The following is an 18,135-nucleotide window of genomic DNA, read 5'->3' on the forward strand; positions in this document are numbered from 1 at the left end:
ACTGAGCTCCTCCCCCCACGCCCTCACCCCCTGCCGTGCTTTGTGTCCTCCTCAGCCTGACTGGCCCAGGTACCCTGTACCCAAGTCCCAGAACCCCCGGGGGGGGGTCCCCTGCCGCCCAACCCCATCCCTCCCTCTGCAGGGTCCTGCCTTCCAGCCAGAAGCAGGCTGACCTCCGCTGGTTTCTCTGTCCAGTCCAGTCCTGTCCAGAGGATAAACTTCCCGAACAGCCCTGCCCGGCCGAGGGCAGCTAGCTGTGGACTCAGGCGACCCTCTTCCCCACTGCCTCCCAGTGGGCCTCACTGTGGTGCCCGATCGCACGGACCCCCGGACCCCCTACACCTGAGGCTCTGCATCTCTGCTGCCCCCTCCCCGTCGTTAGGACCCTGATGGGAGGGGCGGTCTCGGGCTCTGGGCCACACCCAGAGCGGGAAAGGGTGGGAACACCTGTGTTTATCTGAGGCACCGAAGCAGCAGGAGGGCTCCAGTGTGGCGGTGGAGGGAGGGGCCCGAGTCGCAGCTGGATTTCGGGCTGGGAGCAGATTCCTGGGTCAGCAGCCTAGCCCTGGGGATAGTGACAGCCCTGTCTCCCCAGAGGCTGCCCTTGAAGTGAGTGAAATGAGGTGTGCAGAGGTGCCAGGGAAAGGGGTTCTGTGCTGGCGCTTGGGGCTCTAGGGGCTGTGGATGCCGGGGTCCTGGCGCTTACTCGCATCCCCTCCCCCCGACACAGGCCGAGACCTGGCCACACACTCACCCACGCCCGGCAGGGCACGCGGACCACACGCCTGTCCACACAGCGCATCTTCTGCACCTGCGGGCGGACAGGGCCTGCACAGGGGCAGGCCTGGGACCACGTGTCCCTCCCAGCACGTCCCTGGGACTCAGTTCTGACTCCGGGACCCTCAGGCTCCGTTCCCAGGTTCCCCCTGGAAGGCTGTCCGGGAAGTAAGGGTAGCTGGCAGGGGTGTGGGTGCAGAGGGCAGGGGGGCCTAGGGGGCCCCAGGGCCTAGAGGGGCCGCTCAGCAGGGTGAAGAATCAGAGGAGGAGGCTTCGAGATCCTCTTGCGTCTCGGAGGGGCTGGGCTTTCCTTCCTTCCTGAGCTTTGGGAGTCTGGGCCGGGCACAGGGTCTCGGCGGTCAGGGGCCAAATCGCAGCAGAGCCGACAGCAGGCTGAGCGGGAGCCCGAGGCCCAGCACGGTGGTGCTGGCCCGCAGCCCGCCGTCGGCCGCACTGACGTCGCACGGGAAGCTCTGGCAGCAGCGGCTGCCCACGGACGCCACGCAGAGGTCGACGCTCGGGATGGGGCAGATCCGGGAGCAGCCCTTTTTCAGGGGGTAGCCCAAGTCCACCACGTTCCCGATGCCAGCGGATGCAGAGATGGTCACACAGTAGCTGTCCGTATTGGAGCGGATGGTGGGCTTCAGGCAGTACCAGTTGCTGTTCTTATTCACGCAAGAGAAGCACACCAGGGAGTGGGCTCGCTCCACACCCAGGAGGGCAGCCAGCAGCACGGGCAGGAAGACCTTCATTCTTGAGGGGTCTGGCGTCCCGGCTTGGGGTCTCACGAAGCCTGGGGTCTCATGAAGCCGAAGGAGTCAGCCTTGCTCGCCGGGGGACGCAGGTCCCCAGCCCGGCCGTGCAGGCAAGCCTGCCCCCTCTCCTCTATTTCTTAGATTTCATAGTAGCGGATGATTCTAGATTCAGATGTCAGCCCTCCAGCCACATTGAGAAGAACCAACTTTCTCTCATGCTAGATTCCAAATCCAGAAAATAGGGGGAAAAAAAGATCCTGTTTTACTCAGAAACATGCTTTGGAAAGTACATTAGTCAAATGAGTTGACTTATTTTGAACAACATGGCAGCTGAGGGTCTGTCACTTTGGCCTTATGGATCAAGGATTCCAAAGAGAGGAATTCTATAATTAGGAGTCGGGTCACCCAAGAGATGTCCGTCACACATGAGGTGTGAAGGATAATCAATGCATTTGCTGGATAGGAAAAGAGAAAGAATTAGAGAAGGGATCAAATCCTTAGTCTTTAGAATAATGTCAGACCAAGCGAAAACACTGGTTACTTTCTTTTTAAGGAGTTAAATCCAGGTAACACAAAAAGCATGTTAATTTTAAGTGTAACCATGTCAGACCCCACAGTCACTAATTCGTTTCTATGGAGTTGAGGGAGGAGACAGATTAATATGTTCTCAGTGGAAAAATACCTGATGTGCAGACAACTGAAAACTGATATTCAGACAGTTGAAGAATCCTCAGGTATCTGATCCAAAGTGTAATGAGGGACAATACATTCCACATCAGTGTAAGTGAGAGGACCTAGGGAGGTCATTGCCATGACATAGAGCAGATAGAGAATTCAAAATCCCTCTGTTAAAATTTGATGATCCAGTCCTTTCACAAAACTGGTCATTTCTACACCACCTACCACGAGGCTTTTTTATACACTCTTTCTAGTCACATCTGCTCTTATTTCAGTATAAGATGAACCCAGTTGCTTTACTCCCAGAAGTCCAGATATAATTCTTCTTTTCTCAGACAAAATTTCATTCTGACCCCTTGAAACAGAAGCTCAAAAATAAGTGCCCCATATTGTCCATTTGTGTTCCTCTCCAAATCCAGTCTTACTCTTGATCACCAACACCTTTGCTTTTGTTGCAAAAGAGTCACTCCTTTGAATGCTATCTTCAGCTTTTTAGGGGAATATTTCCATTCTTATGAAACTATTCTCCTAAACATTAAAATTATATACATGCTGGAAAAAAGACATTTCTGTTTCTCTGCCTGCCTGATTTCTTTGAAGCATTTGACAGTACTGACTATACCCTAAGCCCTGGAAATTTCTCTCAGCTTCATTTACATCGTCTTCAATTAGGTTTCTCATTTCCTATTGATCCTTTTCTTTTAATGCAATTCCCAGAACCTAAATTTATCCAGTAAATATTCTCTTTCCCAGGATAATTCTTCTTGTTCTACTTACATTTTAACATGTAATTTAATGCATTAAGTGCTCTGTTTTTGGTTAGTTTAGCCTATTAAGAATCTCTACTCAAAAAAATTGTAAAGTGTGATCTGAGACAACTTGCCTCACCTGAGTGTTAGGTTAAACAGGTAAATTCTAGGACAGAGGCAGAATTTCTGGAGGAGGGTTATAGGAATGCATATAATTTTGCCGAGTCCCTGGTGATTATTGTTCATGTGAAACGTTGAGAACTTCTGCCAAGAGAACTTTCTAAGATCGATAGAATTGCAAACTTGTGTAGAGCTCTATCGTTTTCTTCTTGCTCTATTTTCGCTCTCTTCTTTTCCCTTTTCCACTTCCTCTTATGTTTTCCTTAAACTTCAACTTCCCTAAGAGCCCTCAAGTGGGTTTGGAGCCTGTTTACACCATCCATGTAACAAAATAAACGAGACACCGAACATCTGGACCAAGGATTCCCCATCTCCTGCAGAAGGTGCCCCGGAGTCTGTGGGTGTTGTCAGGGGAGCCCAGAACCTCCATTCCTCTTGGCTGCTGTGCCTCAGAAACCATTGCAGGGAAAGCTCATCCTGCCCCGACCCTGCCATGGACACCGGCTCCTCTTCTGGGTGACTCAGGAGTGCATGAGAACTTGTGTAGAAGATGTTTACTTGGAGCTACTGTAGGACCACTCTCGATGCCTCCATCTCCTCCCACAGGACATGCAGTCCCTGGAGTCAGTCAGACCCCATCCACTGGAGCAGAGAGATAGGACAAGGGGTGAGTCTCAGATGTGATCCAATTTCTGGTCACCTATTTGTTTACTGGTATCAACAAAATCTGGGGCTGGAAATGGAGTTTCTGATTTCCTTTCATTCCCAAACCACCGCAGCTGAGTCAGGATGCCCAAGGAACGATTCTCAGCTGAAAGACCCAATGACACCTATTCCACCCTGAAGCTCCATCCCGCGGAGCTGGGGACTCGGCTGTGCATCTCTGCGCCGCGCGGCATGGGCGGCGCCACGTGGCGGAGTCAGTTTCTTCCAGTGTGCGAGCTCCCTGGTTTCTCTCCTCCCCCTGAGCTCTAGGAAGACGTGTGAAAAGGCGCTTCCCCGTCCTCCTGCCTCAGAAGCAGCAGCTTGATTGCTGTGGCTCCAGCTGCTGCCGGTAGGAAGCCGGACCATAAACCATCTCTTAAATTATCATGATGGGCATGCTTTGGGGCCCGGGCTTCTGAAATTCCTAAAAGTAATGCAGAATTAGGCAGTCTGTGAATTGTGAGTTTAGGCATAAAGACCCCTCCCTGCCCCCAGCCAGATTCAAGTACAGAGAGACCAGATAGCTGAGGTTGATATCTCAAAAATGCTAAGAAATTCCTTCTGAGTTTACGTCAAAGACAACTGCCCTGCAAACTCTTTCTCCATCAACGTACCCTCCGGAGGTGGTGACCTCTATGTGGAACCACAGAATGCAGACTACCAGGGGTTTATAATAGTCCTGTTATCTCAGGTCTGGCCCCTCCAAGACCGACAGTCCCTTAAAATGGTTAAATAGGAATAACTGAGGAAAGAGCAACCACAGTCTTCTGGAGAGGAAGGAAGACAGAGAAACTGATTAGTAACACCCCACTCAGAGATTACGTAGGAAATTCAAATCTCACATCCTGGTACAGCTGCCCAGGGGAGCATGAACTTATACTCTATGATTTCAACCCCTCAGCTCCTCCCTTCTCTCTCATAGGCTCCAGATCCACAGACACATTAGGAATTCAGGAAACCTGCTTCCTAATCGCAATTCTGGCTTTTTTATTTTAAGCTGTAAGACGTCGGCAGATGCCCTCAACTCCCTGAAACTCAGTGTTCTCTTTCAAATTAGAGACTTGCACCATTTATTTGCAAGATCCATTTATCTGTTGGATCTCCAAGATCCGACATGACTATGATTTTTTGACTCAGGATATATCTCCATTTTTCCCCCACACCCGTGACCACAGGGATTGCTGGGGAAGACATGACATGACCATCTGACAATAACTGAGCATAATTATACAGGTAGACAACACCAATCCAGAGAACATCTGCTTGGAAGGGGCATTATAGGACATCGCTACGTGCCTCAACACGGATGCTGACTTGAAACGTGTTCCTGTCACAGAAACTAGTATATATTTCCTGAAGTCTCCCCAACTGCTGCCAGCTGGCAGTAAAGGAGCGTGTCAGAAAGTCGACCATGTAAGGAGATCAAACGCTCTGATTTACATAGCGACCCTGATTCAGGCCTGTTGTCCTGGCATCATTATTAAGAGTACCCTATTTCACATATTAAAGGGTTCGTTTTGGACAACAAATTATATGGCCATTGTAGATCATGACACAAACTGCAGCATCTCTCTGTGAAAAGCAAACTGTTTATTATCTCAGTGAATTGTGTTACAGAAAATTTTACTCAGACACTTATTAAAATGAAAAGGCAGACTTTATTCAGTGGAACTACAGCAATGGGGTTTTGTAGTAGGGGAGACAGATTGGGCTCAACTCAAACAAGGAAAAGTGGAAATTTATAGCCAAGGAGCAGGGAGGTGGAGGGGGTCAGTAGATGGAGATTTACTAAGAGGAAACACCAGGAAACACTAAGAGGGCTTCTGGCTAAACTGAGCTACCTGAGTTCTTGCTGAAGGCAAGCCAGGATGATCAGACATCACCTGGGGGGCAGGGGGACAAGAGGAATTAGGTCAGATATTAAGGGTAGCCAGATATTGAAGGTGGGAGATTCTGGCTAACTGACTTAGCAGGATTTTTGCTAAATTTGGGCTCTTGAAGACTGCCCAAGAACGGGGCCTAGTTCAAAAAAAGGAGAATGGATTCTTGAGGTGGAGAACGGACATAATTTTAACACTTATCTGTTGTAAGAGGTGAAGGAAAATAAAGAGACAAAGATGACCCTTAGGTTTCAAGAATAACAAGATGATCGACACATCTAGGGAGCAGAGATGAAAAAGAACATTCAGTGAAGAAATTCAGTTTGGATCATTTTGAAATTGAGGTACATTTGATGTATCCACATGGATAGCCTTATAATGAAAAAACCAAAACAAAACCTATCTTTTTCCTTTTTTCATGACCAGTGGCCTCACCCACTGCTGTTCCACATTTCAAGGCTAACACACACACATGCACACACATGCACACACACGCACACGCATGCACACACATGCACACATATGTGTGGACATGCACACATGTGTGGACATGCACATATGTACACACATCCATGTAAAGGCACACATCAGCTTTTCCTCCCTCCACCTTCCCCAGCAGAGGGCAGTATCAAATGGTTGCCATGGGCTCCAGGGAAGAATGAACAGGGAGTGACTTCTAATTGGTACAGGATTGTTTTTAGGGTGACGATAATGTTCTAGAACTACATGGTAGTGATGGTTGCACATCACTCAACCTAAAAAGATTCAAATATTCTAGCTTGAATTTCAGAGAAAAAGAGTATGTTTTCAAGAGACATCATTGTGAATAGGAGAATGTGTTGTCTACTTTGTATTGTGTAACAGCTTTACTGATGAACTTGTCAATCTTCTAAAAGTATAAAACATTTTACAAGCTTCTCAGTAAATGCACTCTTTAGGTGGCCTAAAAAATTAACCAACTATTGATGATTATAGTAATATAGATGGATCTCAAAATGATTACGATGATGGAAATAAGCCAGATGCAGATGAATACATACTATCAATATATTTTTCTATTTATATGAAAATCCAGAAAATGCAAACACATGTATATTGACAGGAAGCAGACCAGCGATTGCCTAGGGATAGCTCAGGTGGGAAGGGTTGGGAGGGAAAGATTACAACATGACACAGAGAAACCTTTTGAGGTGATGGATAAGTTCACTATCTTAATTGTGGTTATGGTTCCACATTTGCATACGTATGTGAAACTTTAAGTGTGTGCAGTTTATTTGTATGTCAATTATACCTCAATAAAACTGTGTTTAAACTGAGGTGTGATTAACATATAACATTGTATAAGCTATACAAGGTGTTGCTTTGATACATTTATATATTACAATATGGCTACTGTAGTTATAATACTGTTATGTCAAGCTAACACCTCTATCACATCACATAATTATTGTTTCTTTTTAATGATGAGAGCAATTAAAAGCTAGTCTCTTAGCAACTTTGAAGTTTATAATACTAATAACAATGGAAAGGAAATCCAAAAGTGTTTGGCAAAGTGTTTAAGCCAATAATTGACATGCTTGGAGACAGATAAGGGAAATTAAATGACATTTTATGCCCGACTTATCTCCTAAACTTACTCAGTATTTCCCAAATTAATTTTTATTATCCACCTGTCTGTAGTTTAGTCAACTTGGACCCTGTTAAGAAATGTTCCCTCAATTGAAGAGTAGGGGCACATTATCAGGGCTTCAAACGAGAGGGAATGAGGGAAAAAAGTGAGGGCTGTCTTCTGAGGTTTTAGCCATTGAAATGAACCTTTAGCCCTTTGTGTGCTTGTGGTGGAGGGGAAGTACCTGCTATTTTGTCAGAAGAGCCAAGTTTGAAGGGCTGAAAGTGAACCTTTGACCAGGTAAGTTTCAAGTGCCAAAGGCAATTACATACATTATAGCAATTGTCCCACAGCCTTTTGAGTTACATCGGAGCTGTCAGCATCCCCCAGATTATCACCGTCACTCCCACCAGAACATCAGGACCAGTGCTCTTTAACGCTTCCTATTCCAACACACAGTTTACTGCTTAAATCTATGGATAACGCATCCCGATGTTTGATTGGTAACTAAGACCAGAACGACAAGTTTGGGTTTGGAACATGCAGTAGTGAACAGGAGGGAGTGAAAAGGAATGCTAAGGCACCTGCTCCTTATCTTACCCGCTTGATTGGGCTTAAACCCAGAAAGAGGGAAGACTGATCATCGGCAGCTGATGGAAACATTCACAAGTTGCTTGGTGAGATTCTGCACGTAAGCAGAGTTGCTTTGGACCCTAAGTAACAAGAGCACCTCAGAGATGATGGGGAGATAACGCATTCACCCACCGCCCTAGAGCAGCCTGAGGATTCTGGGTCTGGCAGCACCCAGGAAGAGTCCCTTCAGGCTAGTTGTGTGTGTTCAGTGATGGGCATTTTCGTCAATAGCACTGATGAACAACTTGGAGTATTTCCAGGAGAAATAACTGAGCTGATTAAGTGGTGATGGCAGCTGAGTTCTGATTGAAGTGTACCTTTGGGTAAGCCTACTGAATACCTTCCCAAATAACAGAGACCCTTTGAAGGAGGCCCTAGGATCTTGCAATTAATAAAAGAAGGCCTTAAGCCATGGTTATTTGGACACTAAAATTTACCATGATCTTATTTATTATTTGAAGCCTTGAAGCATCCTAGATGTACAGGTTACATCTCCTCCAGGGAGCCTGTACGTTCTAATAGGGTGGGATTGTGCCTTATTCCTCTTTGCAACTTCCTTTCATATAATTTTCATTTACTACCACAGGGTAGGAAAGAAGGAAAGAAGAATGGAAAGAAGGAAGAGCCCTCACACATAGGTATTCCATTCATGATTGAAGAGAATAATACAAATAAATAGAAACAGGGGACAAAAGGTTTGAGAGGGAGAGTTTATGGTTTCTCTAACAACTGTTCTTTGAATTACATCAAAAATTCAAGTAGAATAACAAAAGATGAGAAGAGTGAATTATAAACCATAAAATAATGTTCCCTCAAGATGCTTGAAACCATTGCTTAGCTGAGGTGGAGACAAGAAGGAAAGTGAGTCAAATCATTTCCTATCTCTAATTTTTTTGCCAGAAATCCTGGTCTCCACTTCCCTGTCTCTCAATATGTGTACCTAAATATCACATGTGGTCACCTCTACTCAGTAACAGAAAATGGAAAGATGATACAAGCCAATGAAAGAAAATAAAGGAATGAAAGATAAGAAAAAGTGGAAAGGGAAGCGGTACAAACTGTTTCAGAAGCTAAGGACCAATGACGAAGGTACTCATCTCTGAACACTATGCCCCATACTGACACATTCTAAACCAGGTTGTGTGCATAGATAAGAAAAAAAGATGTTCCATTCAACTGATGTACAAGATTAGTTCTAGAGACAATAGGATCCACTGGAAATGGTGACCTCACAGGAAGATCCGCCTCATAAAAGGCAGCTTTGAGATCCAGCTCCATGAGCTGATGCAGTAAACACCCTTCCTGGTCCTGCCTGCAGGCTCCCCTTGCTGCCCAACCCTGCCACGGGCAGCAGACTACTGTGCTGGGGGCTTATTGGCTCCTGGGATAACCGGAGCTCTCCATCAGTTCTGGGCTGATGGGTCAGTATCACTCGGCTTTATCTGTGGCTCTGTAGCTGTGTCTCAAATATGCCCTGGACCGCCATGTTGCCCAGAGATTTTCTGAAAGGTATTGACATTCATACAAAAAGACATAATTGCATTATGGAGGATAAAGCAAAATTCCTGTGAATTTTTAAATGAATGCAGGAGACTTCAAAGATTTTTGAGAGCTCCCCTTGGGTTGCTTCATTGTAAGGCACTCACTTCCTCTACTATTAAGACTCTGTCTCATGCAATCTCTTCTGCTCCGAGGTCCCACGAATGTTCGCATTACCCGGAACCCAAGACACCTGGTCAGGGGTAAAGTACAGGAGGCAACACTGAGATGCAGCCCAGTGAAAGAACACAGTTATGTTTACTGGTATCAGCAGCTCCTGGAGGAAGATCTGAAATTCATGATTTACCTTTAGGAAGCAAAAAATCATAGAGGAGTCAAGAATGCCAATGAAAGCCTTTTCTGCCAAATTGTCCAAAGAGGGACCAAATGTCTTAAAGATACAGCTGGTGGAGCTGGGAAAGGTGACATGTTGGATTAGTTAAATCAGCTATAAAACATTTTGTGGGATGAAGATGGAAATAGGAGAGGACCAGAACATCCCAGCCCAAGCTCAGGAACTAAGACTCTGTTACCCAAAAACAGGAACATAATTTAAAACAGCATAATTTTTCATGTTAGATATTCATTGACTAATATTTCTCTTTACTTCATAACTCTATTTCAAGTTCTCTATTGCATGCTTTAAATATAGAATTTTATTTAATCACCAAGATAAGCAAAGGGAATATTTTCTTCATTTTCAACAAAAGAAAATATGGATCCAGGAGTTCACTTTTTCTTTCTCAAACTAAAAAAAAAGGGGGGGGGGTGGTGTAGAGAGAGAGAGAGAGAGAAAGAGAGAGAGAACCCAGGTCTGTCTGTCCAAAAGCATTATGCTTTTTATACCATGCTGTGCTGCTTCTTATTCTTTCTGGAATAATCCTGGTTTTGTCCCTTGCCTAGTGCCCGTGCAGGTAGGTGTGGATGCCAGGATTAAAACCAAAATATCTGTAGGATATCCCAGAGATGGTGGAAATAGAGTTGGATAAATCGGTCTGGAATTTGAGAGATAGATCTGGTCTCCAAATATTGTGCATTAGAAATATATCACCTCAAAATTTTAACTCAGTTTATTTTTTTTAATTCTCATCATGCAGCAAACGTTGGGCACCTATGGAACAATGTTTATTATCATTTTCTTTGATGAAACAGTTTCAGAAAATCAAAAAGCAGATGAATGCAAAGTCACTTCAAATATATGTGTGCCAGGAAGTCCACGCTCACCAGGATGGAGCAGGAACCACGTGACTGCTGCATTTTCTGCCTTTTGATTTTCTGAAATTATTTCACACACTCCAGTCCCTCCCCTCCGTGTCCTGGAGGAGGAGGACCAGAAAAACTGCTAGGAGGACGCAGGAGGGGCCAGTGGCAGGGGAAGGAGTGGGGGCTCGGGGGAAGGTGGAGGGACCTCCAGAAGAAGAAGCCCCTGAGCCGACCTGAGCAGGCCTGCAGGACGGTTTCCAAGCGCTCACAACTCCCTTAAAATCACCTGGCATGTGTTTTAAAGGGATCTTCTTCCAAATGCATAGCTTCTTCCAGGGGAAAAAAAGAAAAGTAAAAAGTTAAGAAGAAGCGTTCTCTGGCACTTGGGTAGTGAGGGAAAAAAGAAAAGGGGTGAAACTTCGAGTCCTGCAAAACTTAAGAGAATCACAAAATAAGAGGACTCAGAACCAGCCCAAGATGAAAACTAAGCAGCAGAACTATAAATGTGTCTCCATTTGCTAGAACAATGGGAAAGGAGACCATGAAGTTGGGTATATTGTGAAACACCCCAACATCAGGAAAATGAACAAGGGGAAAGTAAAATTCATAGAATAGAGGAAACCCCTCATATCTCACCCTCTGCCCCACCCGCCCCAAAAAAAATCATGAGTCAGAAAAATATCTGTCTACACTCCAAACAGAATTCAATAACCCAACAAGGGAAAGTGGGTTAAATCCATTTCACCTGCCTTGACTAATCAAGGTCATTTGAACACTTGCATGTCCTCCAAGCAGCACGCAGCCTGAACAAGAAGATGTTTGCCTGAGTTATTGCCCAGGAACTTGGAGTCTCAGCTGCATCTGGTTCAGCAGAGCACATTAAGGCTGGTTAGGACCACCCACACTCTAGCTGAGCATGCACACACGGCTGCTTGGTGACCTTTCCAACCTGCAGAGGCTCATAGCTTAGTTTGCCTGTGCAGAATGATTCCCGCACCTTTTTCCAATCACCTGTCCCCACATGCCCCACCCCCCCACCTCACACCACCCTGCTTCTTTATTGGTCATCCTATAAATACTCCAGCCCCTTACCTTTCGGTGCAGTTGGTTTGTTCTTTTCTAGGTTGCCTTGGGGGAGAAGGTGCTGGAAACCTTAGCATCTTAGCGTTTGGCTTGCTGCACGTCAGGCAAGGCAAAGCTAGTTCGGTAACAGGAGCAGTTGAAGATAGGATTACCCACTTATAACCAGAAGTTCAAAAATTAAGAACAGAAATGGAAAAAGCAGGGAGAAATTTTTTTTTAATTGAACTCAGGAAAAAAAGGAAAGAAAAGACAATTATCTAAGAAATGAAGGCTAAATTAAGATACCCAAGGAAGAATAAACCAGAATGGAAGCTTAGTGAGGGCATTGAAGGTAGGCAGGGAAATACCTAAGAGGGTGAAAATGACAGAAGTAAAACCAGCCAGCGAGAAGGTGGGGGAATGAAAGTGAGGCCTCGGTGTGAATGCAGAATGGGTCTGTTACCAAGTCTAAGCTCAAATTTTTCACTGTACCACAGGCCAATAACTTGAGAGAGAAGGTTTTGGGGCAAGGAACAGCAACTTTATTCAGAAAGCCAGCAGACCAAGAAGGTGGCAGACAAATGTCCTAAAGAACCTTCTTAACTTGGGGTAGAATTCAGGCTCCTTTTATGCTGAGGGAAAAGGGGAAGCACAAGGGTTTAAGATTAAAGGGTAAAGGTTGGTTGCAAACTTCTTGGAGACACCTGGCCTTTAAGGAAAGCATAATATTCTTTGCTCTTCTGTTTGCTCACTTGGGCCAGATCATAAGGCTCCTGCAAAACTTCAAGTTGCTAGCTGTAATCGATTGTTAGCAGTTGTTTTTACTTTACCACTCTTATCTCTGCTTATTCACAAGGTTTCTAGGCTGAAAGCAAACTTAACTACAAATTTTATCCGTAACTAATTGGTGGACCTGGGATGGGAACTTTCTTAAGGGAACTTAATGAGCAATTTAGGTACAAGCAACATTTCCCTAATGTTTAACTCTTGACCTGCAGGGCTAAAGGAAATACATAAGCTAAAGAATGAGGGAGGCAGTTTCAAGGTGGTGTTAGTTTTATTCTTCTGTTACAATTCTCCACTGTCAGTACCATTCCACAATCTAGTGGGAAATGAGGCAACACTCGGCTACTTCCTTCTGAATGGGGTGATGAAGGGGTGACCCGTGGAATGAAATTGGTAAACCTGAAATTGAAAATATTCCTATGTTAGGTATCATCACTCTTGCACTCTGATCTGTGGTTTTTGAGCAACATCTTATCCGGCATTTAATGACATTGAGTAGGAGGTAGACAAGAACAACAATTAGTAAAAGGGACAGGCCAAGCTTAAAGATGCCTGAAAATATTGACTGGACCCTTTGTGGGACCCAGGAAAACAGTCCAGAAAACCAGTCTCCCCAGTGAGTTCCATTTTGATGGTCTGAAATCTCGTAGTAGTCTGCTGTTGAATTCTGCCAATATGAATCTCTATACCAGAGAAAGAATTAATACAGGTATGCAGCATGTGGAATTTGTTACCATTCAGACCCCTCCCTGCTCAGCAAGCCTATAACCTAATGCAATGTGATTTATCAAGCACAACCTTAGAGAATTTAAAGACTTTTGTAAACTAGCAAGAAAAGAAGCAGTCTCATGAGCAATGATTCCCAAGGTTTTTGGCAAATTCCTAAGGTGGGCTGTACTACACCCCACCATGGAAGAAGAGTACATCCGAAGAAATAACTGTCAGGAATGTCCCAGGGAGGACTGCAGCAACTCGGAAGGATACAGCTGGAGGGAATTAGTCCAATGAGCAGTTTCTGATGTATTGTAGATTGAAAAGGGAGTAGTAGGAATCCCTAATAGACATTGGCTTCTGTCCGTTTGTTCCATAGGCAATATATGCCCATGGCACATTTTCCTAATGACACACAAGGAAGGATCCTTCTGGGGCACAGGCTACAAAATCGTTGGAAGAGAATCTCTGCATGGCTCTCTTTTAACCAGGGATCAGTGTGATTAGTGCAGATCAGTAATGTAGTTTCTCGTTTATAGCTGAAATCACCCTCACTTTCTAGAAACTCAAAAGCATCTTTGATGAAGTAAGGGAAAGGAAGGGAGTCCTAAATAAAACCAAGGAGGTGTCACAGCCTCATTTAGTAGATGTACCAGCCGAACCCAATAGACTATTCTTCGAGTGGTCCATGGATTTCTAAACCAACACAAGGGGACACTGGAAAAATCGTAAATGGGGTGAACAAAGCGATCCCCATGATGACGAACAGAATGTGATTTGGGATAGCATACCCAGCCATGGGATAGATTAGCAGAAGAGACTATTGACTGAGAAATTCTGACTAAAGAATTCATTTCCCAAGCTGGGGAAAAGGAGGAAAGTCCCCAGAGGATAGTCAAAACACAGAACATAATGTGTTTTATTACTTATCTTTATTTGAACAGAAATCTTAGATCTTCAGAGGCTCACAAGTCCACTGTCTACTCTAGTTCCCTCTAGCTTAGAGGCGCTCCTTGGTGCTTTGAGGTTGTGGGTGCTGCCTTCACAGATGTGGTGGATCCACGGCTTAACCCCAGCTGCTTTCACTCATAACCACTCATAAGTGGTTAGCAAGACCTCATGTGGCCCCATCCTGTCCGCTTCACAGCCAACTGATGGTCATGTCCTTTCTCTTTGCAGCTTTTGAGGACGATGAGGTCTTTGGGTTGAATAGGGTGCAGGGGCACTTCAGGAGGATAGGCAACCTATTGGAAGCAAGCTTATAAACAGAGGTTGGTATAGTGGCTATAATTTTGACATAATTAGCAGTAGTAGGTCCTTTGAAAACATCACTGGATTCTCCTGCCTGGGTAGACACCTGGAACCGCCTGCCACACAAAATTTCAAAGGGACTTAATTTAAGCTTGCTTCCGGAATCCGCTCTAATCCATAGCAGGGCAACCGGCAAGGCCTTATCCCAAGTGAATTTAGTCTCGACATCGTTTAGCAATACTCTTTTTTTTTAATGTATGATTCATTTTCTCAGCTTTTCCTGTTGATTGTGGTCTCAGGCTGAATGTAGTTTCTAATCAATACGCAATGCTTTAGACACTTGATGGGTTATGCTAGAGACTGCAGCATGTCCATTGTCACTTTGAAGGGTGTTAGGCAATCCAAATTAGGGAGTGATTTCCATAAGGAGGGTTTAACTACTTCAGAGATTTTTTTCTGTCCAGGTGGGATATGCTATCACCCATCCTGAAAAAGGTACAAACACTAACAAAGATTTAAAATTTCCTGGGGCTCGGGGAATTTGAGTAAAGTCTATTCGCCCATCCTCGGTGGGTCAGGTTCCTCTATGTTGAGTTCCCATTTGAGGGGGTCTATCATGCAATTCTGAGTGGCTTGCTGGATGCCCTTTTGCAGATTAGACCCCATTATATACTTCTGAATGCATTGTTAGGCGACATCTCTTTCATAATGGGAACTGTTATGAATGTGTCGTAACATGGTACTCAAAAGGGCCTCACAGATCAAAACCATTCCTTATGCGTTACATTTCCAGCGTGGGGAGGTGTAATCAAAAGGGAAACCCCATGCTTTGGCCCTTTCTTTGTCCCTTTTTGAATACACTGGCTGATATTTTGAGAAATCAGTTTGTGGGAGAAGTGAGCTATCATGGCTTGGTAATCACTTTTCTTTGCTGCCTTCTTTGCCGGTTGGTCAGCTGACTGATTGCCTTTAATTATGAGTCTCACCTGGTGCTGGCCTGGGCCATGCATTATGACCACTTGTGAGGGCTTATAGACTGCTTCTAGTGGTAACAGGATTTCAGAAGCATGTTTTATATCTTTATTTTTTGAAGCAAGAAGCTCCCTTTCCTTCCAGATTGTCCTGTACTACAGAGAATGCATAACGAAAGTCTGTGTATACTCACTTTCTTCCCTTTGGTGAGTAGGAGGGTACTTGTCAGAGCAATGATTTCTGCCTTCTGAGCCAACCTCCCCTGGGGCAGGCTTTTTCCTCAATATTTTTCTCTAAGGTTACCTTACCCAGTGCATTGCCTACCCTTGATCCATGATGCTGCTCCCACTGGTGAAAAGTTCCAAATTCAGCTCAGCCAAGGGTTGGCCTGTTAAGTCTGGTCTGCTGGAGTATACTAACTCGATGACATGTAAGCAATCACGCTCTGAGGATTGTGTAGCATTAACTGGGAGCAATGTGGCTGGATTTAGAGCCGAAGTGACCTGTGGTCTTACACTGGGATTATCTGGGAGAATGTCTTGATACTTTCCCATTCTCCCAGAAGTCAGCCAATAGTCCCCCTTTTGTTCTAGCAAACAAAGGACATGGTGAGGGACATATACCATGAAGGGGTCCATTCTTTAACTGTCTGATCTAGTTGTTTTGAGAAGTAGACAACAGGTCAAGGAATACTTCCCAGAGCTTGAATTAATACCCCAAGACTTTCATGGACATACAATTTGAAAGGTTTCTTCAAATCTTGTAGCCCCAAGTCTGGGGCTGAGATTAACTTCATTTTTATTGTTTCAGAGGCTATTTGGCACTCTTTTAAAGCTTTTTGAGGGGCTTTACTGTGAGCCCATAATTCGGGATCAAATCCCACAGAATCTTGCCATTCCCCCTTGGTTGTCTGTGAGTCTTAGGTACTCCTAAGACTGCACTTGCCTGTTTTTCTGCCAGGCAATAGATCTCATTGTCCTTGGGAGAGAGCAAAACCCAGATACACGGCCTGCTGCTTACATAGCTGGACCTTTTCTGGAGAGACTTTATATCCATATTCAGCCAAATAGTTCAGAGGTTTAATGATATTTTGTAGACACTTTTCATACGTGGGGTTCGCTATCAGCAACTCATCCACATATTGGAGCAAGGACCCTTCATCTAGTGTTACGTTCTGGAGGTCTTTAGCCAACACTTCTCCAAAAAAAAAAGTAGGAGAAATTTTAAACCCCTGAGGTAAGACTGTCCAGCAATGTTGTTGGGTTACCCACGTTTCTGGGTCCTGCCATTCGAAGGTGAATAGCTGCTGTGACTCTCTGCAGTAGGGATGCAAAGAAAAAGCATCTTTCAAGTGTGAAACTGACAGCCAGCCATATTCTCCCAGAACAGTTGTGAGCAGAGTGTACGAATTAGGGATGACAAGGTGCAGATCTTGGACTGTCTCATTAACAGCCCTGAAGTCTTGAACAAAGTGACACTCTGCTGAGTTTGGCTTTTTAACTGGGAGGATAGGGGTCTTGTATGGGGGCTCGCAAGATCTAATCGGTCCCGTTTTTAAGAATCTCTCAGGAATTGGCTATATTCCCTTTTGGGCCTCTTGCATCCGAGGATATTATTTTAGGTTAGGTGTCCCAGCATCCTTTCTTAATGGGATTTGTATTGGCCTTGCATTTTTGGCCTTTCCTGGGGTGCCAGCACCCCATACTTTTGGTCTTTTCGTAGACCTCAGGGGGAGGAAGTTCCATCTCCTTCTCTGGGTTTTCTATGAGAGCCATCTGGAGGTTTAAAAATGTGTTCTGGGCTTCCCTGGTGGCGCAGTGGTTGAGAATCTGCCTGCCAATGCAGGGGACACAGGTTCGAGCCCTGGTGAGGCCGCAACAGTGAAAGGCCCGCGCACCGCGATGAAGAGTGGCCCCCGCTCGCCGCAACTAGAGAAAGCCCTCACACAGAAACGAAGACCCAACACAGTTAAAAATTAATTAATTAATTAATTAATTAATTAATTTTTAAAAAATGTGTTCTGGTGGGACCCATATATCAAGTTGTCCTGGCAAAAAAGTCACTTGTGCATTTAGTTTACAAAGGAGATCTCAACCCAAGAGGGACATAGGGCATTCAGACACATACAAGAAACTGTCAGGTCTCCTAATTGACGTTCCAATGATTGTAAAAATGATCAGGGGTGGACTGAGGTGTTCTGTGCGCCATTTTGGTGTTTTAGCATGGAATGGGTTGCACCCATGTCTACTAGAAGGTCAATCAATTTGTTCCTTACTGTCAGTTTTAACTGGGGCTCTGGTGAGGATATTTGAATTGGGTGCCACAAATCCAGGGGAGCCCCTTGGCTGCTTTATTCATCATCTGAGCATTCCTCTCTCTCTACCATCTGGGAGGGCTCAACCCTTTTCTTTTCCTCAATCCTCTTTTTCTTTGGTCTGGGGCATCCCCTCTTCCAATGTTCCTCCTCTTTATAATACATGCATATTTCCTTGCCTAGTGATAGTTGACCTTTCTTTTGGAATCCAATGTGGCAGCCAGAAAAGTGGCATTTTGTTTTTTTTAAATTTTTATTGGAGTATAGTTGATTTACAATGTTGTGTTAGTTTCAGGTGTACAGCAAGGTGAATCAGTTATACATATATCCACTCTTTTTTAGATTCTTTCCCCATATAGGCCATTACAGAGTATTGAGTAGAGTTCCCTGT

General features: G+C 44.8%; 1 pseudogene across 1 annotated transcript; it reads right to left on the reverse strand.

Moving 5' to 3' along the window:
* Window positions 1-254: 254 nt before the first annotated feature.
* On the reverse strand, window positions 255-3,594 carry LOC309665963 (lymphocyte antigen 6E pseudogene; annotated as a pseudogene). The gene has a single exon. The product of its transcript is annotated as a lymphocyte antigen 6E pseudogene (transcript).
* Window positions 3,595-18,135: the final 14,541 nt, after the last annotated feature.

The sequence above is a fragment of the Balaenoptera physalus genome (assembly GCF_965194825.1).
Source record: "Balaenoptera physalus genome assembly, chromosome: 8".
In the NCBI taxonomy this organism is placed as follows: domain Eukaryota; kingdom Metazoa; phylum Chordata; class Mammalia; order Artiodactyla; family Balaenopteridae; genus Balaenoptera; species Balaenoptera physalus.